Source organism: Caretta caretta, chromosome 5 (genome assembly GCF_965140235.1).
Source record: "Caretta caretta isolate rCarCar2 chromosome 5, rCarCar1.hap1, whole genome shotgun sequence".
Classification (NCBI taxonomy): domain Eukaryota; kingdom Metazoa; phylum Chordata; order Testudines; family Cheloniidae; genus Caretta; species Caretta caretta.
This window is the reverse complement of record NC_134210.1, coordinates 80,417,431-80,437,682: the sequence shown is the minus strand read 5'-3', so window position 1 is coordinate 80,437,682 and position 20,252 is coordinate 80,417,431. Positions and strand designations below refer to the sequence as shown.

Below are 20,252 nucleotides of genomic sequence, written 5' to 3'. Positions count from 1 at the left end.
TAGCTTTGCAGCAAAATTGATTTTCATATTAATTTTCAGGCATTACAACAACCTTAAGACTATCTCTTTATTTTTTTCTAAGTAACATTAAGTAGGCACTTATTTCTTGTCTTTTGCTTTTCTATAGTGCTATGAATATATACAGCACTGTATAAAATTTGAGTGTTACCAAACAAGTACCAGGTTTCTGCTTCCAAAGATCTAACAATGCAAAAGTTTGAAGCCACTCTTAGAGCTGAGAACTTTTGGAAACATAAGGAAAAATAACAATAAATACATGGGTGTTATTTAATATAACAAATTAAATAGTGTAACAAGATGCATGGTATGCTTTTCAATTAAACAACATGTGCCTTGAGGCTTTGGGAAACAGAAGATTGTATAATACCATGTGCTTGTATTATCCCAGCATGATATACTTTACAGATGTACAGTATGATTTTTTGTATTACCTATTCTTTTACATAACATGATTAATAATGGAAAAAATGGCCACCATCCTCAGATATGGAATAAATCATGAGTCGTCTGAAGACTAACACAACTTGCAGCATTAGTCAGTATTTTTTTTTAAGGGTGGAAGGATGAGGTCTTAGCATTAACTTGTGTTGTCAGAATAAATAGGCCACTTAAATATGGTGACATCCATTAACAAATTTATGTGTGTGTTTGTGAATATATATTTATAATTGCTCTTTCAGAAAGACAGGCAGAATGTACTAAATTTCTCAAGCAAAACTATTCTTTCAATGTATGGAATTCCATCAGACCTGTTTCTATTGAGCTGACTCCATGTGGCCTTTAAGTCCTTATTGAAGCTAGTGAACCTTATATTTTATTGATGAATTAAGTTATCTGAATACAGAGATTTAATAGGTATTAGTCATATTGAGTCAAATTCTTCTCTCGGATTCATGGGCCCAACTCCATTAAGACCCTCAGATTTTGAAAGTTATACTGTAGATTAAATTATTCCACAAATATTACTCACCTATCTCTGTCAGTTAGAGTGGGATGTAAATATTATCATCATTAAATGTTGTCATCCCTATTTCACACAGAAACTGAAGAAGAAGTAGTAGTAGTTAAAGGCCTGGTCCCAAGCCAGGTGATGAAAATGGGAGTTCTTTGACTAACATCAGTAGGCATTGGATAAATCCCTAAATTACCTCCCCAGAACCAGGATTTTAGGATTTAGGATTCTCTGATTCTCAAACCTGATTTCACTCCAGCAGACACCTTCCTATTTTCACGCTTCTCCCGCCCCTTCCTCAATGAGATTTTTCAGTTTTCAACTCTGCAGTACCCCAGTGAATGATAGTCTTCTTCATCATACAAGTTTGAGGACCTTTAGTCTGTCTCCAGTATCTAAACATTTCCCATTAGTGAAGCCACTGGTTCAGCCAGCTGGGATCCCTTGTGGAGGCTGGCCACCAGTTTTTTGTGGGTTTCTGCTTTTTTTTTTTTTTTTACACTGTACTAACAGGTCTTCCTCCAAGCAGATCTAACTAATATTTAACACCTTTTTTAGGAAGACCGAGAGGGTAAATGAGTGGCAAAATGTCTGTTAATACCAAATAAGGCCTGTTCCTGATCTACTTGAAAGCCAAAGGGAGCTTTGCTATTGACTTCACTGATAGGTATAAAGAATAAGAAGGAAACCTTAGAATATCCTAGCAGTGTCTAATTATCTTAGGGAATAAATCTGCCCACTGGGACCATTTTACATGTGGAGAAGTTTTTCACTGCAGAAACTCATCTATGTGATTGCCCCCTCCCCTGCCTCCCATCTCCACTGTTTCTCCTTTATATTACATACACGAAAAAACAGCTGATGGGTAAGTATTGTGTTTCAAAATCTTTCTCGGTACTGCTACCGGTACACTGTGGGGGAAAGAATGAAAACCATGTGCTTAAACTTGTCCATCACATGTGAAAATAATGAACAAGAAAATGACTTTTCTAGTATTTTTCTTATTTCTTATGAATTATGCTTATAACAAAGATTGGTTTTCGTCATGTTTCACCATAGGGAAATTGTTGTTGCATGGTGACCAAAATCCACCTCTCAATCTTCCACTTTCTGAAAAATGTGCTGCTTATTATCGAAGCATATATCTAACATAATCTTTTGAGTTACTATTGAAACAGCAACACTGAATCTACATCTCCACTGACTGAAGGTGTGTCAAGGTTCCTGCCTTTGAATAAACCCACAGCCTAGAGAAGGAAGGAGCCACAGAAGTAATCACTAATGTGGGGAACCATTGTCATTCCTCTCAGGACTTCATTAATGTATGTATTTGCCTCAATTGAGAGTACCTTGGGAAATCACAGAAGTGAAAGACAGCAAAGCCCAGTTAAATCCTGGTCAGTGTAGCATTGGTCCCAATAGTTAATTTTTGAAGGCTCTCTCCAGAGAGGTTTTAAATGACTAAGAGATGAGGGGGCAGGAAAACCTAACAAACTATGAAAATGCAAAATCTAAAATTGAATTGTTGTAAATATTCTACTCTGTAAAATTCTACAAAAAATTAGCCCCCCAAAATGAGGCTAACAAAGGTATGTACACAAAGCTAAATGATCTGTTTTAATGTAATCTTTATAGCTGACAGAGCTGTGGAATGCACCAGAGTCAGTGATGTCATATCTCAACAGCCCTTGGCACCTTCTAACAGCCATAGCAAGTGTGATCCAGCTAAGCCTGACAAACCGGGCTGACATTTGGCTTCACATACTGTGTATTGTGGGAGCTGTGTGCACATTATCTCGTTTCTAGTAAAATGATCTTTTGGCTTGTTTGGCCTGCTATTGTGTATATACAGGGCAAAAATAATGTAACATCAGTAAACAAACAACTGTCAACCATCCTCCTAAATCTATGATTAATATTATATCTCATACCGGGTAAATACTGTATTTTTGCTAACAAATAATGAAAACCTATTAGAAACAACAGTAATAGTTGTAAAAACACAAGTGAATGGATTTTAATTATGACTCTGGAGGAGCAAAGAGAGTAAAGGAGGGAGAGAGCACCATATGTGTAATATATTCGCTGGTACAGCTTGCACTGATTAAAACTCTGTTTGTCGTATTATACATCATTGTACTGTAGTTGTAGTAAATGTTCCTTGTAATGCATTTTCAAGTACAAAAATTGCTTCAGAAAAGAGCATTTAGGAAACTAATTCTATTGAAACCAATGAAGTGTTGACACATTGCCTGATGTGGATTTGTTTAAGGAAGCTTATTTTAGGTTATAAAAGTACAGTCCTCAAGGCAAAAATCAGGGACTGCTTGGTATAGTGACTGAGAGAACACTGCAACAGTATGTTCAGCAAGAAACCCCTCATTAATCCTTTCCTGTAATTCTACCCTATTCACCTTCTCCCCTGCCTGACTCAATAGAATTTAAAACCTGCTGTCAGCACAGTAACTAACCCAGAACCCATTCATTACTCATTGAAGGCATTTCTAATGTTTGCTGATTTGTCCATGAATAGGAACACGGTCTAAATCTGGATGGAGGAGACCTTTTTTTCCCTTGTCAGTTTAATTGCCCCTGTGTGATGTGTTCCAAGAGTTAGAAATCGTCAGGGATTTTGACACCCTCATCTTTTCAAATAGCCATGGCACTTCACTACATCTAACCCCAGAGAAAAAGAAAACGTTTTCAGCTGAAAAGAAATATGCATCACTTATTAAAAGCTGTTCATTCACATCAAACTAGGCTACTGGCACCCACAGTCAACTTCCAGTGCCTGAAGCCTCTGTTGAAATTAAACATAAAAAAGCAGACATCCCCTGAATCCTAAAAAGGCTCCCAGTGTGACACAATTCAGCAGTTTAATGGCAAGAGGATAATAATTAATGAATTGAGTGACTCAGTTGTTGCCAGAAAGATGCATGGTACATTTTACAGGACATGTGTTGAATGGAAAACATGCTAATGACAATTTATAGGGAATTTACATAGTCCCTAGGTAACTGCTTTTTTTAAGAAAGGTCTCTGTAGACTCAATGAGCAACAATGCAGCTGCAAGCAGGGTGCTCAACTGGACTGTCAGAAAAACATATATATTTCATTCATTTGCTTGATGTACTAGTGTTGGTTGTTACTGACTTATGAGCAAGTCAGCAGGAGACGTGAACATCCATGATGAGGCATGACTGGCTCCTCCTTTCAAAAATATTCTGCCAGGTTTTTTTATAGAAAGATATCTATATATATCCTGTAAAACAGATAACATTCTTTGTTAACTGAGGAAGGCTTTACTTGCTTGATGCTTTGCTGGAATGTATTAGGATGGGGAGGTCGGTCATAGGGGTCTCTGATATTTGATGGTTTCTTTTTCCAGTCAAATATATATGTTATTGAGATGGAGGGGGGCGCGCCTTTGACTGAATTTCAGGGGTTTTCCCCCACAGATCTTTTCTAATCTGTGAATTCCAAAGTGAAAACATTTGTCCTATTATTGTCTGTCTGCATATTATATACAAGATTCGCAGGGTTACCACCATTATTTTCTAAAATGGCTGTATATAAAAAGCACATTTATTCATTTTTAATACAAGCTACAGACCTGTATGCAAAAACAAAGCAGATTCTTTCTGTGTAGGTACACAGCGCTCATAGCCATGAGATCTGAGATTAGGCAACATTTGCCATCTCATTATCACATTGACAGAATGAATATGCATAATATAACATTATTTGTTCTTGTCCCTTCCTCTGCCAGCGTGTGTGTGTGTAATCTCTCTCTCTCTCTCTCGTGAGAGAGAGAGAGAGAGAGAGAGCGCCTCCAGTCTGAAATGTAGATATGTTATCTAACCTCTGTTATTCATACAAACTGCACAGGGCCAAATTTATCATTGATATAACCAGAAGAAATCCATTGATGTCAATTCGTCACCAGTGTAACTCCACTCACTTCATTGGAGTTGCTGCAGGGTTGAATATCACCAGCTGGGTGTAATTCCCATTCTAGTCTGGCAGAATACAATTGGCCAGATTCTCATATGGTGTAAATCGGTGTGGCTCCATTTAAGTCAATGGAGCTACATGGATTATCTCAACTGAAGATCTAGTACTATGTACTGTTTTTTGTTGTTGTTGTTGTTGTTGTTTTTTTGGTGCAGAGCGGTTTATCACTGTTGAACCTGGAATTCTGACTCCACTTTCACAAATCTTTCCCTCCCAGGCAGCTGATAGAAAGGTTCCTGGTAAGCTTGACCAGTTAAAGCCCTTCTACCTTCAGTGGGGAAAAGACATTGCTTCAGTTAATTGGTGCAGTTACATCTCATTCTAAGTTTTTGCACTGCAGTTTAGGGTTTCATGCTGATCCAGTTGACATAGCTTGGATCAATTTGACCCGCTACTGCGGTCGTTTCCCTTTGATCCAGACCAGTTTGTAATTTGACCCATTCAGATGACTTTCCTATAATAGCCTAGCAAGACAAAACCAAATCAGCTCCATTTATCTTAATGGGTTTTTTTTCAGACATGAGGCCTTGCCGATCTTTTGTGGAGAAGAAAAAGGAATCTGTGTATCTGATGGGCTTTGAAATACCATCTGGTGTTTAATGTTTATTGTGCTCTGTTCTCATAGTGGTGTGCTGAATCATATCTTAAAAGTTCAACAACCATTCAGTCACAGCCACCATTCAATACAACTGTGTCATTATCAAAGATTCGGATTTACAAAATGCTGCCTGCAAACAAAGCAGATTTTACAGACACTTCTCCCTGCGGCAGACTCTGCTGACGGAGAAGTTTTCAAGTGTGAAGTCAGCTTGTTTTACATCTTTAGCTACCATTTGGATACACAGCAATCCTGTTTAACCTCAAAAATTACTGCTTGAGACATGTAATCATAGGTAATACATCCAACTTTTAAGGGTGTTTTTTTTTTGTTTGTTTTTTAATTAGGGGATGGTCAACCTCATAGAGTTTGAGAGGTTTCTTTTTTCTTCAGGTGGGGGGAGGGTTACAAAACTGAGTTTGCAAACACTTCCCCCCAGTAATAGATACCCTTGTTGTGTCAATTAAAATTATAATAAAGACAAGCATGTTTTACTAGCAAAAAGGAAATCTGTGCTGTGTCCTGGGGGCAGAACACCCTCTCTCCTCCCCCACCCCCAACCCCAAACAAACAAACAATAGATTACCCATTAGCCGGTTACCAATATAAGATATGCAGAGTGTATTGATGTTTAACCTCTACTTGGTGAAGTCCCAACTCCACTGAAGTCAATAGCAGAATTCTCACTTTAATAGGGTCAGGTTTCAGAGTAGCAACTGTTAGTCTGTATTTGCAAAAAGAAAAGGAGTACTAGTGGCACCTTAGAGACTAACCAATTTATTTGAGCATAAGCTTTCGTGAGCTACAGCTCACTTCATTGGATGCATTCAGTGGAAAAACTTTTCCACTGAATGCATTTCCACAGTATGCATCCGATGAAGTGAGCTGTAGCTCACGAAAGCTTATGCTCAAATAAATTGGTTAGTCTCTAAGGTGCCACTAGTACTCCTTTTCTTTTTAATAGGGTCAGGATCTCACCCTCTGTGTATTAGTTTTTCACTCTCACCCTATGCTCCCTTTTTTCCATTGTGATTTTTGTTCTGTCCCTTTTATCCCCCAATCTTTTTTGAGTACTACATGAACCCAGTAACTTCTTCGTGAAGCTTTCCAACACATGATCTTCGAGTTAAACAAAAGATTTGGCAAAAAATTCTCTAATCCCTAATTTTTACATGGAGATGCATCCCTATAATTTATCTATTACCATAGATGCACTGTGTATCTATATATTGTATGCAGAAAGATTTAGTTATGCATATTTTTCTTCTACATAAAAATAAGTTCATGGATACTTTAATTGCTGATCTTGTGGTTAGGGCTTTCAGAATGACAATGTTGCATTCTATTTTCATTTAATAATGATCAGAATTCTTTGTATGAATCACAACAGTGGAGCATTTCTACATATTATTCATGAACTAACAATTTCCCCCAAAATGCTTTTTTGGTTTTATACATCAGTGAGCAGCTCTATTTGAGTAAATGATCCATTCTTGACTCATTGTGTATACAGAGAGAAGATCCGCCTTTGATTGTTGTTTTAATAAACTGGAAGTCTGCCAAAATCCTTCGGGAAGAGAGCATTAATGATAGTACTGTGAATCTAGCCCTTCTTTGGTCTTAGACTGAATTTAACCCTCCCCCCCCCCCCCCCCCCCACAGACAACTCTTTCTTCTGCTGATATAGTCTCTTTTCCTAGCATTTGCTTGGCCTGTCTTAAATAGCATGAACTAATAAACCCTGTGATTTGGAAAAGAGAAACACTTGCAGGCACTGAACATGGTACATTTTAAATTCTTCTTATGAGACTGAGAGGGTAGTGATTAATGAGTTTATCTATCAGAAAGCTTCAGTTTAAGTTATTTATCAAAATGCTTCTATCATGCTGCTGGTGTGGGACAGGATTTATCGTAAAGAAAAACTTGCCATCCATCCATAGTATCTAAATCTATCAGCTCCACACATTCATGCAAATAACACTAAATGATATATCTGTAGCTATTGGAAGGTAAAATCATTTTGGAAGGTTATGAACTACCAAAAGGAACATTCTTAAAATCCAAGCTAGAAATGATTTCTTTCCAACCTATTGAGCTAGTGAGTGTCATCTTCCTAGTATCAATCTCTCCTTATAAAAAATACTAAGCTGCTGATGATCAAGAGATTACGTTAGTAATGCTCAGTGACTTTCCTGTAATTCTCCAGAACTCATCTGTAATACATTTGATAAGGGTAATATAGATTTTTATACAGAGATCTTGTAATTGCTCTGCTTTGTTCTTCAGCTCTTTAGCTTTGACAGAGAGACCCGCCTGCACCTTGCATAAAGCATGCTTATTTCCATCTGCCAGACAGGGAATCTGTATGTAAAAGCTGCAAATGCAAGAACAGCAAAAGAACATATGGTGCATCCCACCCTCCGCCCTACATTATCGTGGGATTGCTCTCTGTTATGCATGTACAATTTTTTAATCAACCCATATATAATCCTAGAATACTAGCTGGAGATGGCATATATGCCAGGTTATGCCATGGAGTACAGGTATCATGGAGATCACACAAATGTAAAGAACTCCTTTATGTTACAGTTCCCCTACCACCGCCTGCAGGTGGTGAGACCTGCAGGCCAATCCCTTTATTTCCCAACCAATTTACTCTTCCTGCCTGTGTGAAATACAGGAGAGTCAGAAAGGTTAAAAAATACCTTATGGCAGAATCCAATTTAATAGGAGTACACAGGTGGAAGCCAATAGACATTTTTTAATGTTGTTTTGCATGAATGGAGTTGTTTTTGTTTGGTTTGATTTATATAAGAGATCTGAATAATAAAGGCCCATAACCTCAATTCACCAGTGAGATCAACGCCACATCAATAGCTCACTGAATTCATGCCTTGTTGCCCCTTTGCAATGTTCTGTAACATTCCTGCCAAGTCACCAACCAACACCCATGAAAAGTTCATTAATGAATTAATGAATGAGGTCCAATAAAAATTATCTTTCATATCCTGGGACCAAAACAGCTAAAACAACACTACAAACACACAAATACCAGATTTTTTTAAAGCACTTCTCTTCTGTTTGGTAGCTAGCAGAATTGTCCCACTAGACTTTGAAAATTTGCTGACTGGCCACTCTCCATACACACCCCTGTCTTGACATGCCTTTCCCCTGCATCAGGACTTGCAAGAGGGTTTTTTGTTTTTAATGGTGATAAGCTGTCTTAGTTCCCACATCAGGGGAATTCTTCTGAGGCCATCAGAGCCCCTTCACACCACGCCACTCCACTCCTTTATCCCAGTGTACAGGCCGGAACAGGAATAAGAAACTCATCCAGGAAACTTTGACGCCCGCCCCAAACCCCACCCCTGACCCAAACTTGAGGTGGATCTTTTTTTCTTTTCTTTTTTGTTAAGGGGTTCCAAAATATTTGGATGACTTTTATAGTTTCTGGATGAGACTGAAAGTGCTAGAAATCCCTTGTTCTTGCAAGGCTTCCAGCCCAATTTTGTAGACTGGTGAACTTTAATATTAAACACCCACAATGTGCTAGATTCTGTACCAATGTATAGAAAGATATAGTCCCTGCTCCAAAGACCTTACAAAATAAAAAAAAAATGGAGGCAGCATGGGGGAAAGGGATACAACATACAAAGTGATCTGGGTGATGCTTAGTATGTCCTATTGATTCAGCTGTTTGTTTTTATTTTTAATTATGTAGTTCAAATAACCTTCAGGTAAGCAGACAGACTTTTTGATGCTAGTCCAAACTGAAACTACATTCCAAATATTTGAGATTCACCCTGCTTCTAACCTTTCACAATGCATGACTCCACAATTCAAACATATAGTCTCCCTGTTAAATATATTTCTAAATATTGCCACTGTTGTTGTTTATCCACCATATTTTTAAGGCATAGAACAAGCTGCCTGTCTTTGAACATTTAATTAGAAGGTTTTGCTATTAACCAGTGACTTTATAAGTGGCACCTGCCAAACCTTTTCTTGGTTCAGTGGCTGTATGATTGTCTGTGACAAGTGCAATACAGAAGATTTTGTTTACCTTGCTTTTCTAATAGGGTGCCAACTCATTTCTTCCTCTTGGCCAAATTAAATGAGTTCATGGATTTAATATGCATTTTGACGTCATGCTGCTGCTCAAGCTAAAAAGCATGTGTGTTTAGAAAAGAGTGAATGGTGAAATGGGTATTTTTTTATCTCCTTTGGGTCTCTGACATCTCCACTTTAGGACTTTTTTGGTAGTTATAATTATAAAAATAGTTTACAAATATCTGCAAGCAAATCAGATGATCACTAGTCACCAAACACAGAGATGCAGTGAAATGTTTTTGCACTGCTATAAACAATGAAAGAAGGAATTCCAGTGTTCTTTCATGCAGTTTTCAATTCTGACTGTTCAGTGATCTTTAAAAAATGGTGGAGTTAAGTAAACATGTATTTTGCCTTCAACCCACTTGTGAATTACTAGTGGAGCCTGACATTTAAAGTAACTTAATGGGAGTAATTAAATCTAACTAGTCTTGGCTTCTTTCTCAAATTGCATAATAAAAGTGTGAAATAATATCCTTAGACATAGTTTGTTTTCCAAAGTGGGAAACATAAAAATGCAGAGAGATGAATTATGATGTTATGACAGCAATATTTGTATTAAAGTAGATTTATATGCTGTTGCTGTTAAGTTCTCTCCCATGCCCTGCTGATAGGAGTTCCATTCCCTTCCAGCATTCCTCCTCCTCTTACTCAGTCATTATCAAATACCTCCATCTTGTTTAAATAACATGGTACTTAACCTCTGTTTGATGTTGGGAATGTAGGGCTGCTGAAATTACAACCAGGAGGATATGAGACTGTGTATGTGTGTGTATTCAAAACTTTAACTTCAAAAATTACTCACTCAACTGAGTTGCAGTCAGTTAAACTTATAGCATGCATTTTTTCTTGAAAGCTCTAACAGAATTAATAATAATTGTCCCAGTATATTGGAAGTGATGCATATAATGTTGTTAATGCTGTTTTGTTAGGGCAATATGACATCTAAAATAATCGACCTTATTCAAGACAACTGTGTGTGTGTGTGTGTGTGTTTAGTTCATAGATCAACTTAAAAAAATAAAACTTAGGCACTTGCTTGGGCTATAAATGGGTACAAGAGCTACAGTGCATTGAGTATCAAATATAGATGCCTTTGTGTGACCAAAGTGAAACTTTTGTTCATGTTCTTTGACTATTTGAAAGGTGACATAACGATGGACTTTTGTTTAATTTCTCGTGGAGCTTCGTTATTTCATGGTTTTTGTGATTGTTTTCAATAATTGGACATTTATTGTGAACTGTTTGTGGTGGAAGTGAGAAAAATGCACAAATATCATGGAGAACTTAAGAGCTGCAAGTGAAACCTTAAGTTGCATGGGAGGCTGATAGTGGCATAAAGGATCAGATCAGCTGTTAGGAACAGTCAAGGGGACATGTTGTTCATCACGGTCTAAAGTGAAAAACAATATTTAAAAAACCAAAGAGAGTGTATCAAAAGTTACATAGCTGATATGAGGGTGGTTTTGTATTTCAAAATCAAACCAGTATGTTAAACCTGGGTCCTCTTTTTGCTGAACCCTTACATTTTTGTTTCCAGCTTTGACCCATTCCTACTATATAGGATTAATGGCCGGTTAGTCCTGTTTTCAAAACTATTGAATTAGTCTCTTCTCTTTTTGTCTAGGTACTTAAAAGAATTCTTATAATCTTAGTCACTATTCAGAATTCATGCACGGACGTTTGAATTAAAATGAAAAAAAGAAAAAAGCTAACTAGAGTATTAAATAATGTCTGTGGTTTGACTTTTGGCCTCTTCACGATAATCACCCTGGGTCTCCTCAAACATTGCCCTTTTAGAATGATAGCCCTGACCACAGTTAAAAAGGATGGAATAGATGTGTCCTCCTACAAGTTTCATCAAATAGTCTTAGGCCATGTCTACACTACGAAATTAGGTTGAATTTATAGAATTCAGTTTTGTAGAAAGCATTTCTATACAGTCGATTGTGTGTGTCCCCACACAAATGCTCTAAGTGCATTTAGTCGGCGGAGTGCGTACACAGTACCGAGGCAACATCAACTTCCGGAGCATTGCACTGTGGGTAGCTATCCTACAGTTCCCGCAGTCTCTGCTGCCCATTTGAATTCTGGGTAGAAATCCCAATGCCTGATGTGGCAAAAACATTGTTGTGGGTGGTTCTGGGTACATATCGTCAGACCCCCCCCTTCCCTCCATGAAATCAACAGCGACAATCGTTTCACGCCTTTTTTCCTGGGTTACCCATGCAGATGCCATACCACGGCAAGCATGGAGCCCGCTCAGCTCACAGTCACCGTATGTCTCCTGGGTGCTGGCAGACATGGTACTGCATTGCTACACAGCAGTAGCTCATTGCCTTTTGGCAGCAGAGAGTAGTCATCATCGCTGTACTAAAGGGTGCTCTTTTAGCCAACCTCGGGTGCCTGGGCAAACATGGGAGTGACTCAGCCAGGTCATTTTCCTTTTAAGTTTTGTCTCATGGCAGTTCAGTCTTGCCGGCAGTCCTACTGTACTGTCTTCTAATGAGCAGCCAGAAAACGACTATGGCCAGCAGTCATACTGCACCATCTTCTGCCAAGCACCCAGGAAATGACAATGGCCAACAGTCGTACTGCACCGTCTGCTGCCAGCAAGATGTATAAAGATAGCTGAAGTGGATCAAAACAAGAAATAGACCAGATTTGTTTTGTATTCATGTTCTCCTCCCTTCTTCCCTCCCTCCATGAAATCAACGGCCTGCTAAACCCAGGGTTTTGAGTTCTATCCTTGAGGGGGCCATTTTGTTTCTCCTTGATGCAAAGCCACCCCCTTTGTTGATTTTAATTCCCTGTAAGCCATGTTGTCAGTTGCCCCTCCCTCCATCAGAGCAACAGCAGACAATCATTTTGCGCCCTTTTTCCTGGATGGAGCCTGTTCAGCTCACCGCAGGAGTTATGACCATTGTAAGCACCTCGTGCATTATTGTGAAGTTTATGCAGAACCAGCACCTGAAAAACCAGGTGAGGAGGTGACAGCAGTGCAGTGACGAAGACATGAACACAGATTTCTCTAAAACTGCAGTCCCCAGCAGTTTGGAGATCATGGTGTTACTGGGGCAGGCTCACGCCGATTTTGGGACCAGGAAACAAGCACAGAGTGGTGGGACCACATAGTATTGTAGATTTGGGATGATTCCCAGTGGCTCCTTAACTTTCACATGCGTAAGGGCACTTTCATGGAACTTTGTGACTTGCTTTCCCCTGCCCTAAAGTGCAAGAATACCAAGATGAGAGCAGCCCTCACAGTTCACAGGCGAGTGGTGATAGCCCTGTGAAAGCTTGCAATGCCAAACAGCTACCAGTCAGTCGGTAATCAATTTGGAGTGGGCAAATCTACTGTGAGGTTGCTGTGATGGAAGTAGCCAACGCAATCATTGAGCTGCTGCTATCAAAGGTAATGATTCTGGGAAATATGGAGGTCATACTAGATGGCTTTGCTGCAATGGGATTCCCTAACTGTGGTGGGGCTATAGACAGAACGCATATCCCTATCTTGAGACCGGACCACCAGGGCAGCCAGTACATAAACTGCAAGGGGTACTTTTCAATGGTGCTGCAAGCATTGGTGGATCAGAAGGGACATTTCACCATCATCAATGTGGGATGGCCAGGAAAGGTTCATGACCCTCGTGTCTACAGGAACTCTAGTCTGTTTAAATGGCTGCAGGAAGGGATTTACTTCCCAGACCAGAAAATAACTGGATGTTGAAATGCCTAGTTATCCTTGGGGACCCAGTCTACCCCTTAATGCCCTGGCTCATGAAGCTGTACACAGGCACCCTGGACAGTAGTAGGGAGCTGTTCAACTATAGGCTGAGCAAGTGCAGAACGGTGGTAGAATGTGCATTTGGATGTTTAAAGGCGCGCTGGCGCAGTTTACTGACTCTGTCAGACCTCAGCGAAACCAATATTTCCATTGTTATTGCTGCTTGCTGTGTGCTCCACAATCTCTGAGAGTACAGGGGAGACGTTTATGGCGGGGTGGGAGGTTGAGGCAAATCGCCTGGCCGCTGAATACACGCAGCCAAACACCAGGGCAGTTAGAAGAGCACAGGAGGAAGCGCTGCACAGCAGAGAAGCTTTGAAAAACAGTTTCATGACAGGCCAGGGTACTGTGTGACACTTCGGTTTGTTTCTGCTGATGAAAACCCATCCCCTTGGTTGCCTCCAAATTCCCTGTAAACCACCCGCCCTCCCCCCTTCGGTCACAGCTTGCTTGCAAAGGAAATAAGTCACTATCGTTTAAAAACATGTATTCTTTATTAATTGATTATAAAAATAGGGAGATAACTCACAAGGTAGCCTGGGTGGGGTGTGGGAGGAGGAGAGGAGGGAAGGAAAAGGCCACTTCAGAACTTCTTGAATGATAGCCTTCTGTTGCTTGGGCTGTCCACTGGGGTGGAGTGGTTGGGTGCCAGAATTTGGCTTGCAGGCGGCCATGGTAAGCCATAGTCTTTCGGCTTCTGCAACCTTCATAACAGCAGCACCCTCCTCTCCCATACCAAGCAAAGCACATTGAGTTGGCCATTTAGTGCTGCGGTTTTCCTGTTAACGTGCAGCAGCAGAAACCAAACTAACCCCCTCCCCCATCCAATTCTCTGGGATGATCGCTTTACCCCTGCCCCCACCGCGTGGCTGGTATCAGGGAAGATCTCTGCTAGCCAAATGCGAACAGCTCAGAGCCAATGCCCTGCCCCGCCCCCCATGTGGCTAACTGCGAGGAGGATTTCTTTTCAGTCACAGGCAAACAGCCCAATAGGAACGGCCACCTCTGAAGTCCCCTTAATTAAATTCCCCTATTTCAACCAGGTTACCATGAACGATTTCACATCTCCTGAGGATAACACAGAGAGAGAAAGAATGGATGTTACTTGAATGCTAGCAAACACCAGGACCATACGCTGCCAGGCTTTGTCATGCAATGATACCAGATTACTTGCTACTAGCATGGCATGGTAAAGTGTCCTACAACAGAGGACAGAATAAGGCCGCTCTCCCCAGAAAACTTCTGCAAAGGCTTTTAGAGTACCTCCAGGAGAGCTTCATGGAGATGTCCCTGGCGGATTTCCACTCCATCCCCAGACACGTTAACAGACTTTTCCAGTAGCTGTACGAATGGCCACGAATGCATCCCAAGTCCTCAGAGCTACTTAATCATTAAAAAACACTTGCTTTTATAAAGTGTATTATATTTTAAAAGATACACTCACCAGAGGTCCCTTCTCCGGCTTTGTTGGGTTGGGAGGGTATTTCAGTCAGGGTGAGAAAAAGATCCTGGCTGTCGGGGAGAACGGTGTGCTGTGTGCTCTCCTCAAGCTCATCCTCCTCCTCCGCATCATCATCCCCATCCGCAAAATCCTCAGACATGGCGGAGAGTACCCCATCATCAGAGTCCATGGACAGGGGTGGGGTAGTGGTGGAGGCCCACCCTAGAATTGCATGCAGCTCAGAATAGAAGCGGCATGTCTGGGGGCTCTGTCCCGGAGCGTCTGTTTTGATTCTTTGGTTTTCTAGTACGCTTGTCTGAGCTCCTTAAGTTTCACACAGGACTGTGTTGCGTCCCTGCTGTAGCCTCTGTCCCTCATGGCCTCGGAGATTTTTTGAAATGTTTTGGCATTTCGTCTTTTGGAACGTAGTTCTGATAGCACGGATTCATCTCCCCACACAGCAATCAGATCCAGTACCTCCCGTTCAGTCCATGCTGGAGCTCTTTTTCAATTCGGGGACTGCATGGTCACCTGTGCTGATGAGCTCTGCGTGGTCACCTGTGCTGATGAGCTTGCCTGGCCAAACAGGAAATGAGATTCAAAAGTTCCCGAGGCTTTTCCTGTACACCTGGACAGGGCATCAGAGTTCGGAGTGCTGTCCAGAGCAGTCACAATGGTGCTCTGTGGGGTAGCTCTGTGGGAAGGCCAATACCTTCAAATTGCATCCAAACTAACCCTAATTCAAAACGGTGATGTCTATTTCAGCGCTAATCCCCTTGTTGGGGAGGAGTACAGAAATCGGTTTTAAGAGCCCTTTATGTCGAAAAAATGGCTTCGTTGTGTGGACAAGTGCAGGGTTAATTTGATGTAATGCTGCTAAATCCGACAAACTCGTAGTGTAGACAAGGCCTTAAGTCCATTTGATCTATTTCCTCAACTTTCATCCAGTGGGTATAACACACACACACACACACGCAACTTCTGCAATCACATTGGTGCCCTGTTCAGAGGAGAACCTCTAATCACCATGATGTCAAAATCAAACAAACTTGTAACAGTTCCTCCCTAAATTCTTCCACATTTTTGATTGTCTTGTCCCCAGCTGTTATGTCAGCCATAAATCTGGGAGAAGTTACAATTTTAAATGCATGGCAGCTCTGTTCATTCAAGAGAAGTACCTCTACCACAGTTAACTATTTTAAATAAATGGCTCCTGGCCAGCTAAAAGCTGTTTTGACTTCTTATAGCCGGGACAATATGATTTACTGCTGACCAGTGCAGGAGTTTGTTAAATTGCACTTTAATACAATTTGTATTTTCTGCCACCTTTTTGAACCAGATTCTAATTTGCTTTTGTGTTTGGTGTACAGGTTTGGGGGAAAGCACAGGAAGCCAGTCACAACCCAGAGGAGCGTAGCTGTCTGCTACTGTCTCCATGCGACAGACTGCACTGCAAAGCAGGCAGGGAGGAGAAGGAGCAATGGCTAAAGGATGGTTTATTTTGTTGCACTCCTTTTCCTTGGAACTCAGGGCGGGATTGTGCTTCTACATTTCCCCTCCCCCAGGTCTGTACCTAGTTGGTATAATTTCGCCCTATAAAAGATGTATAAACGTTTCCAGCCTGCATGTAAAACCCTTTGGTGTCACACAGGAATCTCACTTACAAGGGGAAAGCAGAAGTCTTTTGCTCCATCAACTTGGATTTCCCTTCCCCACATATTACCTTTAAAGGACCAAAATAAATTTTTCTATTGTTTAGCTGTTTATTTCCATTTGCCTGTTTTCCTGTCTGCTAATATCCTCAAAGCTCCTGAAATCATTAATTTTCTGCTGCCTGCCTGCAGCTGTGGCTAATGCACCCAGAAGGCTTTGCTCTTGACAGTTACAACAGGATATAGCAGCGCTATTGCAAACAGATAAGGAAAATAAACTGGCTCAGGAACTCTTGGCCCAGAGACAGGAGATCAGACGTAAAGGTGATTGGGGGATGGGAGACAATTCTGTTCTAAGATGGATTCAGATGAGAGCGCAATGCTAAGGATGGAGGGGAGTGTAGTAGCATTTGGAACTGGGAAAGAGGATTAAATTAATATAGGTTTTGCTCACGCTTATAATGAGTAAGGCTGGGTAATTTTCTCACTTTATTTCAGGGTGTTGATCCCTGATGTTGTCTGTGTGATGAACTCTGAAACTGCATATTGCATCAGTCTTTCCCTAAAACATTCCTGGAAAAGATTAACTATGGCTTGCCTTGTCATCACTTTACTTAGGGAGGGGAATAACATGCAAATGAAATAAGAATATAAATCCGAACAGTTTAAACATGTAACAGTGCCATTTAAAAAAAAAAGATGTCTTGGATTTTTTTAATTTACCCCCTAGTGTCACAGCACTTTTAGTTAGTTACAGATGATTTAACATCACCATATCCTTGAAGAATGTGGTCAGCCATTTAGAATGAGGATTTAAAGCTAACACATCTTGGAAATCTCCTGAATACAAGAGGAAGGATGATCTAGGAGTTAGGGCACTAGCCTGGGGCTTGGGAGACTGCGTCCAATTACTTGTTTCACCACAGACTTCCTCTATGACCGTGGGTAAGTCACTTTGTCTGTGCCTCAGTTCCGCCTCTGTAAAATTCAGTTAATAGCACTTCCCTACCTTACAGGGATGTTCTAAGGATAAACACATTAAAGATTGTGAAATGCTCAGACAAGGTACTTATGACAGGTAAAGTAGACAACTGACAAAAATTTGACTGTCTCTATCCCTGCTTCCACCACACACTTCAATAATAAAATATGTTTAGCCATGTATTTGCCACTTTTTTGCATTTTCTACTTATTTAGTTTTTGGTGGCGTGACTCCAAAGATTCCACACATTTGAATCCCCAGACTCATGACATTGACACTTGTCCTTGGTAGGAGTGAAATTTTGCATATTTTCTGCATGCGGAACAAAATATTGCAAGTGAATAAAATAGGAATATTTTGTACTGATAGATACTAAGGCCTGTTCCTCTGTGTGCAATTATAGTGTATGAGCGCAACAACGGCAACTATTTTTTTAACAATATGCCTTATTTGCAAAATTGTAAAAGTCATTTAATAGAAATACTCGGGTGTAGCATTTCAGCTGCATGTCATGTGCAGGTATTTTGCTTGCGACTACCATGCACATGCTTCATATGTGTATTTCTGGCAAGCAGCAATAAGTCAAACATAGTTTAATAAAGATCTTATCACTTTATACCTCATTATTTTAAACAGACCTATTTTGAAATCCTGAATATAGAAGATGTTTAATATAAGATGTTTTAAATATTTTATGTGCTGCTTAAATAATTAATTTTGGGAAAGTTGCTTCTCCACAAAGAGAGGCTGCATCTACTTACATTACTCTGTTCTTGAGGAAAAATGGAGTAGCCTTTGAATTGCTGAAGTAATTGGCTGTGGTGCCTTATACTAAGTCGCATAGAAGAAAACATAGAAAGGATAGTTAAGACTGATTCAGCAGAAAACTATATTTTGTTCACATTGGTCCCCACCACAGGGTACAGTGCATTGGCCCTGCCAAAACAGACTGCTGCTGGAGATGTGGGTCTCCTGGAGCCAAACTGGCTCTCGTTTTGGGGCTGTCCCAGAATCCCAGGTTGTCCCAGAATCCTATTGGTTAGAAGTAGGCAGGAGGATTAATATTATAATGGAGACCTCTGTAAAAATTACTTCCCAGACTGTGTTTTGGGATATAGTCCACCATCTTGGAAACTGTCCAACTCATGAAAAACTTGGTTCTCTAGTGCTGTGCTTGTAGCCAAATGCCTCATATTGTTTAGATGGAAGAGCAGACTATCTCCAGGGTCAGATGCTTGACTTAGCAATTTGGCTGTCCTGGCAGCTTAACAGGTAACCATCAGAAGAGGGCTCTCAGGTAAATTTGAAAAGAATTGGTGTGACTTTTTAAACATCTTTGATTAATTACAACAGATGGAAACCAAGATGTCACTCTTCTTTCCACTCCCTGCCCCCCTCCCTCCCTTTCCATTCCATTTTTGTCTCCCCCCCCCCTTTATTTGGGGGAGGAAGATAAATCAATAAAATAGAAATAAAACAGGGTAATTTGTATTCCAACTTGAGGAAAAAATACAAAATTCCCTAGTGTAAGAACATTGCATTTTTCCAGCTTCCTTGTTTGATCCACTAAAGACACAAATCAGAGAAAGAGGGGAATTTGGCTCTTCAAAGTGGAACACAAATGGACCAAGTTTTGTATCAGACACTAGACTTTAGTCAGTACCTCTGCAAACTGTCTCATTGACTTCATAACCTCCTTCCATTAAGCTAAGTAATATTCACTACATTTAACGTACACGTGGGCCTGAACCAAATGCTGGATCCAAACATCCTCACTTTTGGGAGTGTTCGTATTTCAGATACAAATTTTGTGGTTTGAGTTCATTTCTTCTTTGATTGCCAGTCATCACTCAGAGCTGACAGCATACAGAAACAGTAACTGGAATTTCATCTCCTGAGGCAAAAGTATTGGGCCAGATCCTCATCTGGTGTAAATTGCCATAGTTCCATTGGTGGCAATTTTGTGTGAAATCTGAACAGTCGTTAAGTTCAATTGCTTGTATCTCTCATTAGTCACTAAAATGTGTGAATTAGTCTTGTTCACACAATTGCTTGCAAAACGTGGTGTTTGTATGAATCCCTGAAGCCACATGTGAACAAGGGTATACATGCACAAATATGAGTATTCACCAGTTGTTCGTCATTCATGCTTCTTTATTTTCCTGTTTTAACAGTTTGTCATCCTCTCAGAGAAATAATCAATACTATTACTAATACTAAAACAACATACTAATCCACAGAGGTCTCCCTACCAACACTACAGAAAGAGGGATTCTAGATGGACTCCTCCTGAAACAGCAGACTGGACTTCTACATAGAGTGCTTCCGCCGACGTGCACGGGCTGAAATTGTGGAAAAGCAGCATCACTTGCCCCATAACCTCAGCCATGCGGAACGCAATGCCATCCACAGCCTCAGAAACAACTCTGACATCATAATCAAAAAGGCTGACAAAGGAGGTGCTGTTGTCATCATGAATAGGTCGGAATATGAACAAGAGGCTGCTCGGCAGCTCTCCAACACGAGTTTCTACAAGCCATTACCCTATGATCCTACTGAGAGTTACCAAAAGCAACTACAGCATTTGCTCAAGAAACTTCCTGAAAAAGCACAAGATCAAATCCGCACAGACACACCCATGGAACCCCGACCTGGGATATTCTATCTACTACCCAAGATCCATAAACCTGGAAAT

General features: G+C 40.5%; 1 long non-coding RNA gene across 1 annotated transcript in view; it reads left to right on the top strand.

Annotated features, from left to right (window-relative positions):
* The window catches only part of LOC142072021 (uncharacterized), a 57,657-nt gene extending 37,812 nt beyond the window's left edge, over positions 1-19,845 (top strand). Inside the window, exons 2-3 of the long non-coding RNA XR_012668303.1 lie at positions 16,294-16,488; positions 19,732-19,845. This is a non-coding gene — a long non-coding RNA (uncharacterized LOC142072021). The remainder of the gene's footprint in view (positions 1-16,293; positions 16,489-19,731) is intronic.
* The last annotated feature ends 407 nt before the right edge of the window (positions 19,846-20,252 follow it).